At 37.2% G+C, this 18,040-nt stretch overlaps 1 long non-coding RNA gene across 2 annotated transcripts in view; it reads right to left on the bottom strand.

Moving 5' to 3' along the window:
• LOC115899885 overlaps positions 1-18,040 on the bottom strand; it is an 82,765-nt gene that overhangs the window by 54,416 nt on the left and 10,309 nt on the right. For both annotated transcript variants that reach the window (XR_004059469.1, XR_004059470.1), the window contains exon 2: positions 6,278-6,398. This is a non-coding gene — a long non-coding RNA (uncharacterized LOC115899885). The remainder of the gene's footprint in view (positions 1-6,277; positions 6,399-18,040) is intronic.

Below are 18,040 nucleotides of genomic sequence, written 5' to 3'. Positions count from 1 at the left end.
CTTTGCACAGCAGTTTTCTCTCTGTTCCCAGTCTCATGCTCAGAGCAGGATGGTACCAACAGACTGACATTTAAAAGAACTCTTGAGACCAGGTCATTTATGCCAGCAGGATGTTTTGTGAAATTAATACATTGTGCTCATCAAAGGAACATTGTAATAGAAATCTGTTCTCCTGCAGTTGACTCCAGAGACCACAGATCATTTGGCCTACCTGGATAGATGTTTTTAAGAAAGAAGCCAAGAGATGATTTTAGGTTGTTAGGGAGGTGACATTGCTGACAAAGACAAGCTAAAATGTACTAAACAGAACCATAGTCAAACTTACTTTACTTCTAAAATGTGACAGCTACAATCATTAAAAAGAGACTGTGATAAAAGGAATTTTTTAAAAAATCCTCTAAGATCTTGACTTTTTCATACTCTTTACCTTAGAACATTTTGAAGAATGAGCCATAGGACTTTGGATCTTACAGGAAGAACCTTTTGGTGTCTGGGGTCTCTTCCAGCAGCTATCATGTGGTGTTATGAAAAGAGCCCTTTTCCAGGAGGCTTATGCTTGTTTGACTTCAGTTAGGCCACTAGTTGACCATGTAATCACTTGGCCACTTAATCATTACAGGTTTCAAGTTCTTTATTTGTAAAATGAAGGGATTAGACCAATATTTCCATCATACCATAAGAAATCTGTTTTGTTACATAATTTGCTGGTTTCTACTCATTATTGTTAGAATGTATTTAGATTAGTTCAAGAGAATAAAAAGGTACACATCTCACATCCTGTAAGACAAAATAGGGAGTTGCCCACACATCTGAGAGATTCCCCACATCACAGGCTTTGTATAAACTTCATGAGCAACTTCCCAACCTGATTCAAGAATGTGACACCCTGGACTGTTAACAAGTGAGCAAGTGATCCTGCTTTATTTCCACAAACTCGGTTTGTAAAAACTCTAAAAATTAAATGCATTTTCTGTTACTTGTCGGGGGAGAGATATTTTGAGGCTTGTTTCATCAACAACCCTCTGTGAATTGGCTATTATTATGTCCGTATTTAGGAAAAATAAACATATTTAACATATCAGGTAAAATATAGACAACATTATCAGGCAAGAGTAGTTACTGCATTCTGTATTCTCATGAATTTACATCACTGAGTGATGGTCAGCTTAGTTGGACAAAAAGGAACTCAACTATGCTTTGCCCTCATGCAATCTACACATAGCGTTGCTTCTTCCTACTGTCAGTTATGAGACCTCATAAGTGAAGGAATAATTGATGTTGTAATTTATAAGCAATACAGATTGATTTTGAGAAGTCAATTGTTGTTATTAACTAGTAATAATGTTAGGCTTACTCAAGTTGTCTATGAACAGCAGACAGTTTGAATTGGGTTGTGCGAAAAGGCACATGTGGATAATTTTGAAAGACTACAATTTGTCTCTTACAAAGGTGGCTTTTATGTAGGGCTTTATCCCCTTTATTCCTGTCTCTGCTTAATCATTATCCCAGGATAACAACCAAAGGACAATTGCCAGCTTATTTTAGTCTATTCACCTAGGCAGCTTAATCTATTGTTCTTAGTACAAATTAGTATCTTATTTTTCTGATTATTAATACATTCCTATAAAACAGCCAAGAATGTAGAAATGAATAAAACATCAGTTGTAAGTCTCCCATAATTGGCAGGAAGGTAGGATGAGTTGAAATTCAGGGATGTCTGTTGCATGCATATTACTTATACTGTGTCCAACAAAAGAATAAAGCATTTTCTTAAAAAGAGAATTGAATCTAGGAAGAAGAGTTTGTACTGTGTCTATTTTATTTTCCATATATGGTCATTCAAACAGTAAAGAAGCATTTCTGAAATATAAAGACAACCATGAAAAGAATGAGCCATAGCACATGAAATATTTTGTGAATGATCCTAGTTTTCCAATTAATTTTGTAACAGAACACAAAATTTAACCTGTCCTTTCGTGGTCAACACAATAGAATGTAACACAGCAAGACAGTCTGTCTAGTACTCTGAAACCAGATTTAATAATCAATAGAAGTAATAGAACATGAATCAAGCATGCATGTGAATAAAATGAAGACATAACAAAAGACTGATTTTTCTTTGGGAGGCAAAGGTGAGAGGATAGCCTGAGGCCAGGAGGTCAAGACCTGTCTCAGTGTAGCAAGCCTGGTCAGTGTAGCAAGATCCTGTCTCTACAAAAGAAAAAAAAAAATTAGCCAGGCATGGCACAGAACTGTAGTCTCAGGTACTCGGGAAACTGAGATGGAAGAATCCCTTGAGCCCAGGAAGTTGAAGCTTCAGTGAACCGTGATCACACCACTGCACTCCAGCTTGGGTAAAAGAGTGAGACCCTGCCTCTCTCTCTCTCTCTCTCTCTCTCTCTCTCTCTCTCTCTCTCTCTCTCTCTCTCTCTCTCTCTCTCTCTCTCTCTCTCTCTCTCTCTCTCTCACACACACACACACACACACACAGACAGACTTTTTAGCACTTTTACATGAAAGAAGTGTGAATAATTGATGACAACAATGTCTTTTCTTTGTTCTAAAATAAGTGATCTTATAAGGAGAGAATGAAAAGTTGAAGTAAATATCGTAATTAACCATGAAACACTAGAGGCATTATTATTACAATCTCTCAAAGAATAAAACAAAGATTAGGCTGCTGAATTTGAAGTAAGAATATAAAGTAAACACTAAATTCATGTTAATCCTGGCTTCTTTTATCTTCATTCAGTAAACAACATTTAAGAAATATTTATTAGGCTCCATTGATGTGCCAGGAAATTGGTGAGGCCTTGAGCATTTTAGTGATGAGTAAGCACGGTTGTTATATTTAGGGAGTTCCTATTCTAGAGGGGATATAGATAAATAGACAAGCAATATTAGATGGTTATGACACCTACAGTGATAAAGGTAAAGAACTGGTTGCTAGGGAACCATTTAAGAAGGGAACACACTGCAAGAAGGAGTGGCCTCTCTACTAAATCTTAACAAGCTAGTACGAATCACACAGGAGAGTAGATCGAAGAGGAGATGCAGACTATAAATAAAAGGGGAGGGACGTGTACAACATTGACATACAAGGCAGCACAATATATTTAAAGAACTGCAAATATTTGGGATAATTTTCAAGAAAGTCATTTCAACAGTTCCTAATAAGTCAAGTTCCACTAACTTTTGGATTTTTATATATTTTGAAAACCAAAATATTATATTGTTGCATCTCCTGTAGATATGAGTTGGTATTAATTATTATTGCAGGAAAACCTTTCTCTGTCACTATTTTGACTTGATTCCTAGTTGTAGGAGAGACTTCATACATGCCAATTCGTGAATTGTTCATTGGTTTTTATAATTCATTTACTGAAACATCAATGTCTAATCTCTGAGTTTATATTTAATATCTGCACCTAGAAAGTCCATAATATTCCCAGGTTTCTCAAAACCATGGGGCTAGCCACATAGGATTGTCTTGGGAAACCTTAGACAATTCATTATTTGTAGAAGAAGTACTTGTTTAGGAAATGGCTGGAAGCCAGATAAGACTCGCATCAATCTGGAAATTATCTTCAGATAGTTGTTACTTTTTCCCACATTTTTACATATTTCAAGTCTTTAAAACTCTTAGGAATTTTCTGTGTGTTCTACTGAGATGAAACCTTGTGTCTATAAATAAGTTCTCACATTTCATTTCAGAAAGATATCTTTGTTGACCTTTGAAATGAGCTTCATCTTTTGTTTGCTGTTTGAAATCCATTTTGAGTGAGAGTAGGGTTTCCATTGCAGCTGGAAAGCTTGCAATCTTTTTCTGTTGACTTTAGCCACTAACCCCTGTAGCCTGGCAACTATGTCTAGGACACATCGAGCAGTCAATAACTACACATTGAGTAAATAAAGGAATGTTCATGGATCTGCATTCACACTACTGACTAGGTAGTCTTTAAGGGCCATTTTAGCTCTAAATTTTTAAGATTCTATAGAAAAAGAACAATATGTAAGGAAGGGTTCATATCTTCTTAGAAATGTTCAAAAGAGGTAGAAGAAGAAAAAGGAGGTGGCAGAGGCAGGGAAAGAGAAAACGGGCAGGTGGGGAGGATGAGAGAAAACATGCAGGTGGGAAGTATAACAGAGTGTGGAGTCTTTTCAGATGGTCTGGAGGGTCCCATGTCATGCAGATTCAGTCAGCACTGTTCAAATCATCTGCTCCCTCAGGCAGGAATTTGATCCATAACAAGTAGAGTAATGTTAAAGTCTGTTTAATTCATTTGGAGTACACATCCCAGGAAATACAAGTGTCTTGAGCAGTCAAAAAGAGGTTTTGAAAATTCCAAAGCTGCTTTATTTAGTTGAGCAAGAGGATATACCATTGGCAGAAGCAGCTTGGGAAATTCATTAAAAGGTAAAGATGTCTTTTAATGAAATACTGTAGCTTGGCAGTTAAACAAAAATTGATATACACCTTGGGAACTTTTACTTCCTTGGTATGCCCTTCATAGCACATGTGCAGAGAATAGTGATGCTAGTGTTCTAAGAAACATCATAAAACTTAGATCATGCCTATATTTAAACACAGTTGCTATTGTTCCACTGAGGCTGTACTCAAAGTTTAGGTGGGTGACATAATGGAGGATGCAACAGTTAAAGCCCTAAACTGATAGACCCAGAGGAAATGTCTAATGGCATTATAGCAGTGAGAGAAAGGCACTCATGGTCTCCAAATTAAGGTGACTTTTTCTGTCCTTAGGAACCAATTTGAAATGACTTACCCCTCTGAAAACATTGCATTATAAAATCATACTCTCCATATTACAGTAGAGCAGAGGCACAAAATAAGAACATCTAATTAATAAAATAATTCTTAGGGGAGGGGAGAGAGGAGAGGGAAAGAAAGAAGGAACAAGACAACTCCATTCATTCATTCATATGTCAAGTATTTGGGTGCTTACTATGTGCCAAGTGCTGTTCTAGGCCCTTAGAATAGAGCAGTGGGTGAGAAAGATGAAATTTCCCTGCCCACTTTGATTTTACATTCTAGTAGAAAATAGTAAAAATAAGTGAAAAGAAATATGAACAAAACAAACTGTCAGAACATGATAAATGTTATATGTAAATTAATCAGAAAAGAAAAGATTGGAATTGGAGAGTTGGAAGAAAAGGGCAGATGTTACAATTTTAAATGGTCAGGTTTGGAAAGGGCTCCCTGAGAAGATTAATTTAAGCAAAATCTGAAGCAGGTGCAAGAGAGCAAGCATTAAGGATAACTGAGGAAGAAATGCTGGCGGATGAAGAGCCTCTTTTCTATGTAACAAGAAATTGGCTTCAATATTTTATTTAGCATATTGAAGAAAAGCCAATCTTCCTTAGAAATATACTTGGTGAGGACTCTCAGGCCTAAACTCTGAACAGTTTCAGAAACAACTGGCTGAGAAAGACTACCATGAACTTAGAGAAGCGTGGAGCCCATGCATCATGCAGGCAGGTTCTTGTAAAAAGTGACATGGAATGAATTCCTTTAGGTGCATCTGGCTCAGAGCTTCATCATGCTTTTGTGGAGGGATTGCAAGTTAATATCAGAAAGACCTGCTAAAGAATTTGTAGTTGGAACTAATTTTTATTGAATGTTCCTTATGTGTCATTCAATATACAACACACATTCCAAGCAGTTTCTCATTTAATCCTCACAATAATCTTAAATGACAGGTAGGATTATTATCCTTATTTTATAAACAAATGAAATTAAAGTTTAGAGTAGTTAAATAATTTGGCCACACAGCTAGTAAGTTGTGGAGCCAAAACTTGAATCCAGGCAATTTGTTTTCTAAGTTAACTAGAGAAAAATGTATTTATGTTTAACTATATAAAAATAACATACAATTCTTATCTTTCTATTGCTTTTAATTACATATTTTTTAAAATTTTTTTAAATTTAAATGATTAAACAGTTTTTTAAAGAAGCACATGAAGAAAACTAATTTAAGGTGTCTTCAGACATTAGTACAACTATAGATAAACAGGATGGAAGCCCCATCTATCATCTGCTATGAAGATAAAATCCTCCTCCTCATAGGAAGCTGTCCCTGAACACAGCATATTCTTGCATGTGCTTCCCAGTATATTTGAATGTGAATGCTTAACCCTGACTAAGGAAACTGAGTGGGGAAGGGAAAGCTGTGGGATGGCAACATACAAAGTAATTACATGCAAAAAAAATAAGATTAATGATCTCTGAAGAAGGGGCAGTAGGCTTTGGTTAACTTACCATGAATTTTCAGGAAGGAAATTGCTCTTTTCTGTTTTCCATTTGCTTGGTAGATTTTTCTCCATCCCTTTATTTTGAGCCTATATGCAGGTGTTGCAATCGTTGTTTGTGACAAAACAGACTTCATAATCAACAAAGATCCAAAAAGACAAAAAAGGACATTACATAATGGTAAAGGATTCAATTCAATAAGCAGAGAGAACTTTTCTAAATATATATGCACCCAACACTGGAGTACCCAGATTCACACAGCAAGTTCTTAGAGAGGTTCAAAGAGGCTTAGACTCCCATACAATAATAGTGGGAGACTTTAACACTCCACTGACAATATTAGAAAGATCATCAAGACAGAAAATTAACAAAGATATTCAGGACCTGAACTCAGCACTGGAGCAAAGGGACCTGATAGATACCTACAGAACTCTCCACCCAAAAACAACAGAATGTACATTCTTATTGCTACACAGCATATATTCTAAAATCAATCATATAATCAGAAGTAAAACACTCCTCAGCAAATGCAAAAGGACTGAAATAATAACAGTCTCTTGCAGCACAGCACAATCAAATTCGAAATCAAGACTAAAAAATTCACTCAAAACTCTACAATTACATAAAAATGAAGTAACCTGCTCCCGAATGTCTTTTGGGTAAATAATGAAATTGAGGCAGAAATCAAGAAGTTCTTTGAAACTAATGAGAACAAAGATACAACATACCAGAATCTCTGGAACACACCTAAGGCAGTGTTAAGAGGGAAATTCGTAGCACTAAATGCTCACATCAAAAAGTTAGAAATATCTCAAGTTAACAATCTAACATCACAAATAAAAGAACTAGAGAACCAAGAGCAAACAAATCCCAAAGCTATCAGAAGACAAAAAAAAAAAAAAAAAAAAAAAAAAAATCAGAGTTGAACTGAAGGAAATTCACACACACACACACACACACACACACACACACACACACACGATCAATTAAAAAAACCAGGAGCTGTTTAAAAAAACAAAAAAAAAAAAAAAAAAAAAAACAATAAAATAGACCACTAGTTAGAGTAATAAAGAAGAAAATAGAGAAGGTTCAGGTAAACCCAAGTAGAAATGACAAGGGGGCTATTACCACTGACCCCATAGAAATACAAACACTATTAAAGAATATTATGAACACCTCTATGCAGATAAATAGAAAATCTAGAAAAAATGGATAAATTCACAGACACAGACAACCTCCCAAGACTGAACAGGGAAGAAATTGAATTCCTGAAAAGACCAACAATGGGCTCTGAAATTGAGGCAGTAATAAATAGCCTACCCACCAAAACAACCCAGGACCAGACAGATTCAAAGCTGAATTATATGAGATGTACAAAGAAGAGCTGGTATCATTCCTACTGAACTTGTTCCAAAAATTGAGGAGGAGGAATTGCTCCCCAGTTCATTCTATCAGGCCAGCATAATTCTGATACCAAAATCAGGCAGAGATACAACAAAAAAGAAAACTTTAGGCCAATATCCTTGATGAACATCAGTGGAAAAATCCTCAACAAAATACTGGCAAATGTAATCCAGCAACACATCAAAAAGCTTATCCACCATGTCAAGTAGGCTTTATTCCTGGGATGCAAGGTTGGTTTGACATATGTAAATCAATAAATGTGATTCATCACATAAACAGAACTAAAGACAAAACCAAAAGACTTTTAATAAAATTCAACATCTATTTATGTTTAAAACTCTCAAAAAACTAGATATTGAAGGAACAAACCTCAAAATAATAAGAACCATTCATGACAAACCCACAGCCAATCATACTGAATGAGAAAAAGCTGGAAGAATTCCCCTTGAAGACCAACACAAGACAAGGGTGCCCTCTCTCACCATTCCTATTCAACACAGTATTTGAAGTCCTGGTCAGGGCAATCATGCAAGAAAAAGAAATAAAGGGCATCCAAATAGGAAGTGAGGAAGTCAAACTATCCCTATTTACAGATGATAAGGTCCTCTATCTATTGCAGCCTCAGCCCAATAGCTTCTTAAACTGGTAATCCTCAGCAAAGTCTCAGTACACAAAATCAATGTGCAAAAATCACTAACATTTCTATACACCAACAACAGTTAAGCAGAGAGCCAAATCAGAAGCAAACTCCCATTCACAATTGCAACAACAACAAAAACACCTAGAAATACTAGGAAGGTGAAAGATCTCTACAAGGAGAACTACAAACCACTGCTCAAAGAAATAGAGATGACACCAACAAATGAAAAAACATTCCATGTTCATGGATAAGGAGACTCAATATTAAAATGGCCATACTGCTCAAAGCAATTTGTTGAAGTAATCTGTACAACAAACCCCCATGAAACAAACACTGAATAGATTCAATACTATTTCTATTAAACTACCATTGACATTCTCCACAGAATTAGAAAAAACTATTTTAAAATTCATATGGAACCAAAAAAAAGCCCAAATAGCCAAGACAATCCTCAGGAAAAAGAACAAAGCTGGAGGCATCACCTCACCAGACTTCAAACTATGCCATAGGGGTACAATAACCAAAATAGCATGGTACTGGTACAAAAACAGACACACAGACCAATGGAACAGAACAGAGAGCCAAGAAATAAGACCGCATACCTAGGACTGTCTGGTTTTCAACAAACCTGACAAAAACAACTCCATTAAAAAGTTGACAAAGGACATGAACAGATGCTTTTCAAAAGAAGACATACATGTGGCCAACAATCATATGAAAAAAAAATTCAAAATCACTGATTGTTAGAGAAATGCAAATCAGAACCACAATGGGTTACCATTTCACACCAGTCAAAATGACTATTATTATAATTAAAAAGTCAAAAAATGGAGGCTGGAAATGAATGCTTACACACTGTTGGTGGGAGTGTACATTAGTTCAGCCATTGTGGAAGATGGTGTGGCAATTCCTCAAAGACCAAAAGACAGAATTACTATTTGACCCAGCAATACCATTACAGGATATATGCCCAAAGGAATATAAATTGGTCTATTATAAAGACACATGAACACATATGTTTATTGCAGCACTATTCACAATAGCAAAGACATATAATCATCAATCTAAATGCCCATCAATGATAGACTGGATTAAGAAAATGTGATACCAATCATCTATCTATATAAAGGAAATATGCATACACACACACACACACACACACACACACACACACACACCATGGAATACTATGCAACTATAAAAAAGAACAAGATCATGTCCTTTGCAGGGACATGAATGGAGTTAGAGGCCATTATCTTTACCAAACTAAAGCAGAAACAGCAAACCAAGTACCACATGTTCTCACTTATAAGTGGAAGCTAAATGATGAGAACACATGGACACACAGAAAGGAACAACACACACTGGGATCTTTTGGAGGGTTGAGGGTGGGAGGAAGGAGAGGATGAGGAAAAAAACTAATGGGTATGAGGTTTAACACTTGGATGATGAAATAATCTGTACAACAAACTCTCATGACACAAGTTTACCTATATAACAAAACTGCACATGTACTTCTGTACTTAAAAGGTTTTTTTTTTTTAAAGAGAGCCCATGCAAACATGTCTATTTACCAGTGTCATACTCCTTTAACAAGCTTCATCTGATTTTTCTTCCCACCTTTATCCTCTGATGCATCATTGTTTTCAGAAAAACATCTGAATAAAATGTGGAAACAATGCTGAGACTTTGGAAGAATAAAAACAATTTTCTCATCTCATTGAAAGTCTAATAAAAGTGCTTTTCAAAAGAGATGTGAATGGTAAAAGATAACTTTTTATAAAAACTAAAGTATTAATATAAGATCATTAGATTATTTGCTATGAAAATCTTTATATAAAGGTCATTTTGTTATTAACGAAACAGATAATAAAAGTAATGTCATTATTTTTGTCTTTGTATTTCTTCCAAAGCTGTCATAAAGCACTTTTTAAACTAATTCACCATGTATATGTTTTCTCCTGAATTACTTTGTCAGTTGCCTCTAATTTTTATCTTAATCTACAAAATAAATGTTTGGTACTTTAGTTGCTTCAATATGTACACATTGATTAAAGCTACTAATTGTCTGATTTTGTTTAATATTTTTATACTTAGTGAATCTTATTTAGGTCAACTATATTCTCAGGCATAATATGTATATCTATATCTATGAATCTTTTTTTTATTATGCTTTAAGTTCTAGGGTACATGTGCACAACGTGCAGGTTTGTTACACATGTATACTTGTGCCATGTTGGTGTGCTGCACCTATCAACTCGTCAGCACCCATCAACTCGTCATTTACATCAGATATAACTCCCAGTGGCATCCCTCCCCCCTCCCCCTTCTCTATGATAGGTCCTGGTGTGTGATGTTCCCCTACCCGAGTCCAGGTGATCTCATTGTTCAGTTCCCACCTATGAGTGAGAACATGCGGTGTTTGGTTTTCTGTTCTTGTGATAGTTTGCTGAGAATGATGGATTCCAGCTGCATCCATGTCCCTACAAAGGACACAAACTCATCCTTTTTTATGATTGCATAGTATTCCATGGTGTATATGTGTCACATTTTCTTAATCCAGTCTGTCACTGATGGACATTTGGGTTGATTCCAAGTCTTTACTATTGTGAATAGTGCCACAATAAACATATGTGTGCATGTGTCTTTATAGCAGCATGATTTATAATCCTTTGGGTGTATACCCAGTAATGGGATGGCTAGGTCATACGGTATTTCTAGTTCTAGATCCTTGAGGAATCGCCATACTGTTTTTCAAAATGGTTGAACCAGTTTACAATCCCACCAACAGTGTAAAACTGTTCCTATTTCTCCACATCCTCTCCAGCACCTGTTGTTTCCTGACTTTTTAATGATTGTCATTCTAACTGGTGTGAGATGGTATCTCATTGTGGTTTTGATTTGCATTTCTCTGATGGTCAGTGATGACGAGCATTTTTTCATGTGCCTGTTGGCTGTATGCATGTCTTCTTTTGAGAAATGTCTATTCATATCCTTTGCCTACTTTTTGATGGGGTTGTTTTTTTCTTGTAAATTTGTTTGAGTTCTTTGTAGGTTCTGGATATTAGCCCTTTGTCAGATGGACAGATTGCAAAAATTTTCTCCCATCTGTAGGTTGCCTGTTCACTCTGATGGTAGTTTCTTTTGCTGTGCAGAAGCTCTTTGATTAGATCCCATTTGTCAATGTTGGCTTTTGTTGCCGTTGCTTTTGGTGTTTTAGACATGAAGTCCTTGCCCATACCTATGTCCTGAATGGTATTACCTAGGTTTTCCTCTAGGGCTTTTATGGTATTAGGTCTAACATTTAAGTCTCTAATCCATCTTGAATTGATTTTTGTATAAGGAGTAAGGAAAGGAGCCAGTTTCAGCTTTCTACTTATGGCTAGCCAATTTTCCCAGCACCATTTATTAAATAGGGAATCCTTTCTCCATTTCTTGTTTTTCTCAGGTTCGTCAAAGATCAGATGGCTGTAGATGTGTGGTATCATTTCTGAGGGCTCTGTTCTGTTCCATTGGTCTATATCTCTGTTTTGGTACAAGTACCATGCTGTTTTGGTTACTGTAGCCTTGTAGTATAGTTTGAAGTCAGGTAGCATGATGCCTCCAGCTTTGTTCTTTTGACTTAGGATTGTCTTGGCAATGCAGGGTCTTTTTTCATTCCATATGAACTTTAAAGCAGTTTTTTCCAATTCTGTGAAGAAAGTCATTGGTAGCTTAAAGGGGATGGCATTGAATCTATATATTACCTTTGGGCAGTATGGCCATTTTCACGATATTGATTCTTCCTATCCATGAGCATTGTATGTTCTTCCATTTGTTGGTGTCCTCTTTTATTTCACTGATGAGTGGTTTGTAGTTCTCCTTGAAGAGGTCCTTTACATCCCTTGTAAGTTGGATTCCTAGGTATTTTCTTCTCTTTGAAGCAATTGTGAATGGAAGTTCATTCATGATTTGGCTCTCTGTTTGTTACTGGTGTATAAGAATGCTTGTGATTTTTGCACATTGATTTTGTATCCTGAGACTTTGCTGAAGTTGCTTATCAGCTTAAGGAGATTATGGGCTGAGATGATGGGGTTTTCTAAATATACAATCATGTCATCTGCAAACAGGGACAATTTGACTTTTTCTTTTCCTGACTGAATACCCTTTATTTCTTTCTATTCCTTGATTGCCCTAGCCAGAACTTCCAACACTATGTTGAATAGGAGTGGTGAGAGATGGCATCCCTGTCTTGTGCCAGTTTTCAAAGGGAATGCTTCCAGATTTTGCCCATCCAGTATGATATTGTCTGTGGGTTTGTCATAAATACCTCTTATTATTTTGAGATACGTTCCATCAATACCAAATTTATTGAGAGTTTTTAGCATGAAGGGCCGTTGAATTTTGTCAAAGGCCTTTTCTGCATCTATTGAGACAATCATGTGGTTTTTGTCTTTGGTTCTGTTTATATGCTGGGTTACGATTATTGATTTGCGTATGTTGAACCAGCCTTGCATCCCAGGGATGAAGCCCACTTGATCATGGTGGATAAGCTTTTTGATGTGCTGCTGGATCTGGTTTGCTAGTATTTTATTGAGGATTTTTGCATCGATGTTCATCAGGGATATTGGTCTAAAATTCTCTTTTTTTGTTGTGTCTCTGCCAAGCTTTGATATCAGGATGATGTTGACCTCATAAAATGAGTTAGGGACGATTCTCTCTTTTTCTATTAATAGGAATAGTTTCAGAAGGAATGGTACCAGCTCCTCCTTGTACCTCTGGTAGAACTCAGCTGTGAATCCGTCTGGTCCTGGACTTTTTTTGGTTGGTAGGCTATTAATTATTGCCTCAATTTCAGAGCCTGCTATTGGTGTATTCAGGGATTCAACTTCTTCCTGGTTTAGTCTTGGGAGATTGTAAGTGTCCAGGAAATTATCCATTTCTTCTAGGTTTTCTAGTTTATTTGCATACAGGTGTTTATAGTATTCTCTGATGGTAGTTTGTATTTCTGTGGGGTTGGTGGTGATTTCCCCTTTATCATTTTTTACTGTGTCTATTTGATTCTTCTCTCTTTTCTTCTTTATTAATCTTGCTAGCAGTCTATCAATTTTGTTGATCTTTTCAAAAATCAGTTCCTGAAGACAATGATTTTTTTGGAGGGTTTTTTGTGTCTCTATCTCCTTCAGTTCTGCTCTGATCTTAGTTATTTCTTGCCTTCTGCTAGCTTTTGCGTGTGTTTGCTCTTGCTTCTCTAGTTCTTTTAATTGTGATGTTAGGGTGTCAATTTTAGATCTTTCCTGCTTTCTCTTGTGGGAATTTAGTGCTATAAATTTTCCTCTACACACTGCTTTACATGTGTCCCAGAGATTCTGGTATGTTGTATCTTTGTTCTCATTGGTTTCAAAGAACATCTTTATTTCTGCCTTCATTTCATTATGCACCCAGTAGTCATTCAGGAGCAGGTTGTTCAGTTTCCATGTAGTTGAGCAGTTTTGATTGAGTTTCTTAGTCCTGAGTTCTAGTTTGATTGCACTGTGGTCTGAGAGACAGTTTGTTATAATTTCTGTTCTTTTACATTTGCTGAGGAGTGTTTTACTTCCAATTATGTGGTCAATTTTGGAATAAGTGCAATGTGGTGCTGAGAAGAATGTATATTCTGTTGATTTGGGGCGGAGAGTTCTGTAGATGTCTATTAGGTCTGCTTGTTGCAGAGCTGAGTTCAATTCCTGGATATTCTTGTTAACTTTCTGTCTTGTGATCTGTCTAATGTTGAGAGTGGAGTGTTGAAGTCTCCCATTATTATTGTATGGGAGTCTAAGTCTCTTTGTAAGTCTCTAAGGACTTGCTTTATGAATCTGGGTGCTCCTGAATTGGGTGCATATATATTTAGGAGAGTTAGCTCTTCCTGTTGAATTGATCCCTTTACCATTATGTAATGTCCTTCTTTGTCTCTTTTGATTTTTGATGGTTTAAAGTCTGTTTTATCAGAGATAAGGATTGAAACGCCTGCTTTTTTTTCTTCTCCATTTGGTTGGTAGATCTTCCTCCATCCCTTTATTTTGAGCCTATGTGTGTCTCTGCATGTGAGATGGGTCTCCTGAATACAGCAAACTGATGGGGCTTGACTCTTTATCCAGTTTCCCAGTCTGTGTCTTTTAATGGGACCATTTAGTCCATTTACATTTAAGGTTAATATTGTTATGTGTGAACTTGATCCGGTCATTGTTATACTAGCTGGTTATTTTGCTCGTTAGTTGATGCAGTTTCTTCCTAGCATCGATGGTCTTTACATTTTGGCATGTTTTTGCAATGGCTGGTACCGGTTGTTCCTTTCCATGTTTAATGCTTCCTTCAGCATCTCTTGTAGGGCAGGCCTGGTGGTGACAAAATCTAAGCATTTGCTTATCTGTAAAGGATTTTATTTCTCCTTCACTGATGAAACTTAGTTTGGCTGGATATGAAATTCTGGGTTTAAAATTCTTTTCTTTAAGAATGTGGAATATTGGCCCCCACTCTCTTCTGGCTTGTAGAGTTTCTGCTGAGAGATCTGCTGTTATTCTGATGGGCTTTCCTTTGTGGATAACCTGACCTTTCTCTCTGGCTGCCCTTAAGATTTTTTCCTTCATTTCAACTTTGGTGAATCTGACAATTATGTGTCTTGGAGTTGCTCTTCTTGAGGAGTATCTTTGTTGCATTCTTTGTATTTCCTGAATTTGAATGTTGGCCTGACTTACCAGGCTGGAGAAGTTCTTCTGCATGACATCCTGCAGAGTGTTTTCCAACTTGGTTCCATTTTCCCCCTCACTTTCAGGCACACCGATCAGACACAGATTTGGTCTTTTCACATAATCCCATATTTCTTGGAGGCTTTGTTCATTTCTTTTTCCTTTTTTATCTCTAGACTTCCCTTCTCGCTATATGTCATTCATTTGATCTTCAATCATTGATACTCTTCCTTCCAGTTGATCGAATCAGTTACTGAAGCTTGTGCATTTGTCACGTAGTTCTCGTGTCATGGTTTTCATCTCTATCAGTTCGTTTATGGCCTTCTCTGCATTGATTATTCTACTTATCCATTCTTCCATTCTTTTTTCAAGATTTTTAGTTTCTTTGCGCTGGGTACGTAGTTCCTCCTTTAACTCTGAGAAGTTTGATCGACTGAAGTCCTCTTCTCTCAACTCGTCAAAGTCATTCTCTGACTTTGATCCATTGCTGGCAATGAGCTGCATTCCTTTGGAGGGGGAGATGCGCTCTGATTTTTTGAATTTTTTGAATTTCCAGCTTTTCTGCCCTGCTTTTCCCCCATCTTTGTGGTTTTATCTGCCTTTGTTCTTTGATGCTGGTGATGTACTGATGGGGTTTTGGTGTGGGTGTCCTTTTTGTTAGTTTTCCTTCTAACAGTCAGGACCCTTAGCTGTAGGTCTGTTGGAGATTGCTTGAGGTAGACTCCAGACCCTGTTTGGCTGGGTATCAGCAGTGGAGTCTGAAGAAGATAGAATATTGCTCAACAGCGAGTGCTGCTGTCTGATTCTTGCTCTGGAAGCTTCGTCTCAGGGGTGTACCCCACCGTGTGAGGTGTCGGTCTGCACCTAGTGGGGGATGTCCCCCAGTTAGGCTGCTCAGGGGTCAGGGACCCACTTGAGCAGGCATACTGTCTGTTCTTAGATCTCAACCTCCGTGTTGGGAGATCCACTGCTCTCTTCAAAGCTGTCAGACAGGGTCATTAACATCTGCAGAGGTTTCTGCAGCTTTTTTTTTTTAATTTTTTATTCTATGACTTGTCCCCAGAGGTGGAGTCTACAGAGACAGGCAGGTCTCCTTGAGCTGCGGTGGGCTCCACCCAGTTTGAGCTTTCCAGATGCTTTTTTTACCTACTTAAGTCTCAGCAATGGCGGGCACCCCTCCCCCAGCCTCGCTGCTGCCTTGCAGTTAGATCTCAGACTGCTGTGCTAGCAATGAGGGAGGCTCCGTGGTCGTGGGACCCTCTCAGCCAGGTGTGGGATATAATCTCCTGATGTGCTGTTTGCTAAGACCCTTGGTAAAGCACAATATTAGGGTGGGAGTTACCCAATTTTCCAGGTGTTGTGTATCTCAGTTTCTAAAGGGATTCCCTTCCCACTTGTCCTTCCCAGGTGAGGCGATGCCTCACCCTGCTTCAGTTCTCACTGGTCGGGCTGCACAAGCTGACCAGCACCAATTGTCCAGCACTCCCCAGTGAGATGAACCCGGTACCTCAGTTGAAAATGCAGAAATCACCCGTCTTCTGTGTTGCTCACGCTGGGAGCTGGAGGCTGGAGCTGTTCCTATTCAGCCATCTTGCTCTCACACCCTATATCTATGAATCTTAACTGGCAGTTATCTCAGCAAAAAGCAGAGTTTTGAAATGGCTTTAATGTTTGCATCCCTTACCATTTCCAGGAAACTAATCCTTCTGGGTAAGAGAATACCAAAGAGAAAAAGATCCAGCATTTTCAGGCTAAAGCTTACCTCTCTTTAGTGATAGGGTAAAATTACTAAGGTACAGAACTGCTATGATATGAATGCCCCCTTTAAAACTCATGTTGAAATTTAATTGCCATTGTAATAGTATTAGGAGTTGGCACCATTAAGAGGTGATTATGCCATGAAGGCTTTGCCTTTGTGAATGAATTAATGAAAAGTGAATTAGTTATCATGGGAGTGGACTCCTGATAGAAAGAATAAGTTCTGCTGAATTTTCTTTCTTCGTCTTGTGTGCTCTCTTGCCATGTGATGCCTTCTGCCATGTTATAACACAGCAAGAAGGCCCTTACCAGATAAACCCTTTCAATCTTCCCAGCCTCCAGAACTCCAGGAAATAAATCTCTTTTATTGAGTTACTCAGTCTGTGGTATTCTGCTATAGCAGCAGAAAACAGACTACAACAAGAACTTTCAGTTCCTGACTCAAAGTGACTCTTTCAAATGACTTAAGTGTATCAAACTCTGGTTCTTCAGAATCATCACAGATTTTATGGAACATAGCATGAAAGCAGGTATATACAAGGGTTATAAAGATGTCACATTATAGATGGATCTCTGTCTTTTTTGAGAATGAGAAGCTACACTCAATTGCCCTTCTTAACACATGTTATGAGATTTCATTTTTGTACCATAATAATATAATTTAGACTGGGTCCCTCTGATGAACTGTTTTAACAGTCTACTGGGTCCCTCTGATGAACTGTTTTAACAGTCTATATTTTTATGTTCCTGAGGCATGTGTCAATGGTTCTTTGTATTTACTGGAATACTGAGTGATGACCTAGTATTCAGTTTCTAAGTATATTAGTTTGTATAGCAGTTTTCCAGCTATAATATTCAGAAATTCAAACGTTCTAAGTTCACCATTATAACTATATTGTTAATAATCTTTTCTTTTGTGATGAAAAGTTGCATTTGATGACAAAAGAGCTTATTAATTTTTCTGTATGTGAAGGCTTTGACTTCCTATTAGAAAGCTTAATATCTTGGCTCTTCTAAACTTGTTGGTAGTCATCATATCCTTGTTTAGAGTTATTTTTGGAGTTGGATAAGATATTTTTCAACTTTGTTCAATATGATGTTGGTAGTGTGTTTGTTATATATGGCCTTTATTTTCTATTCCTAGTTTGATGACAGTTTTCATCCCGAAGAGATGCTGAATTTTATTGATTGCAGGAGTGTCTGCTTTTTAGCTTCAAGAAAATTACAACCAACATCATTCCAACAGTTAAACCTAAACTTATCTTT

Source organism: Rhinopithecus roxellana, chromosome 10 (assembly GCF_007565055.1).
Source record: "Rhinopithecus roxellana isolate Shanxi Qingling chromosome 10, ASM756505v1, whole genome shotgun sequence".
NCBI lineage: Eukaryota > Metazoa > Chordata > Mammalia > Primates > Cercopithecidae > Rhinopithecus > Rhinopithecus roxellana.
Note: the sequence above shows the minus strand (reverse complement) of the source record. Positions and strands in the feature narration are given on the sequence as shown.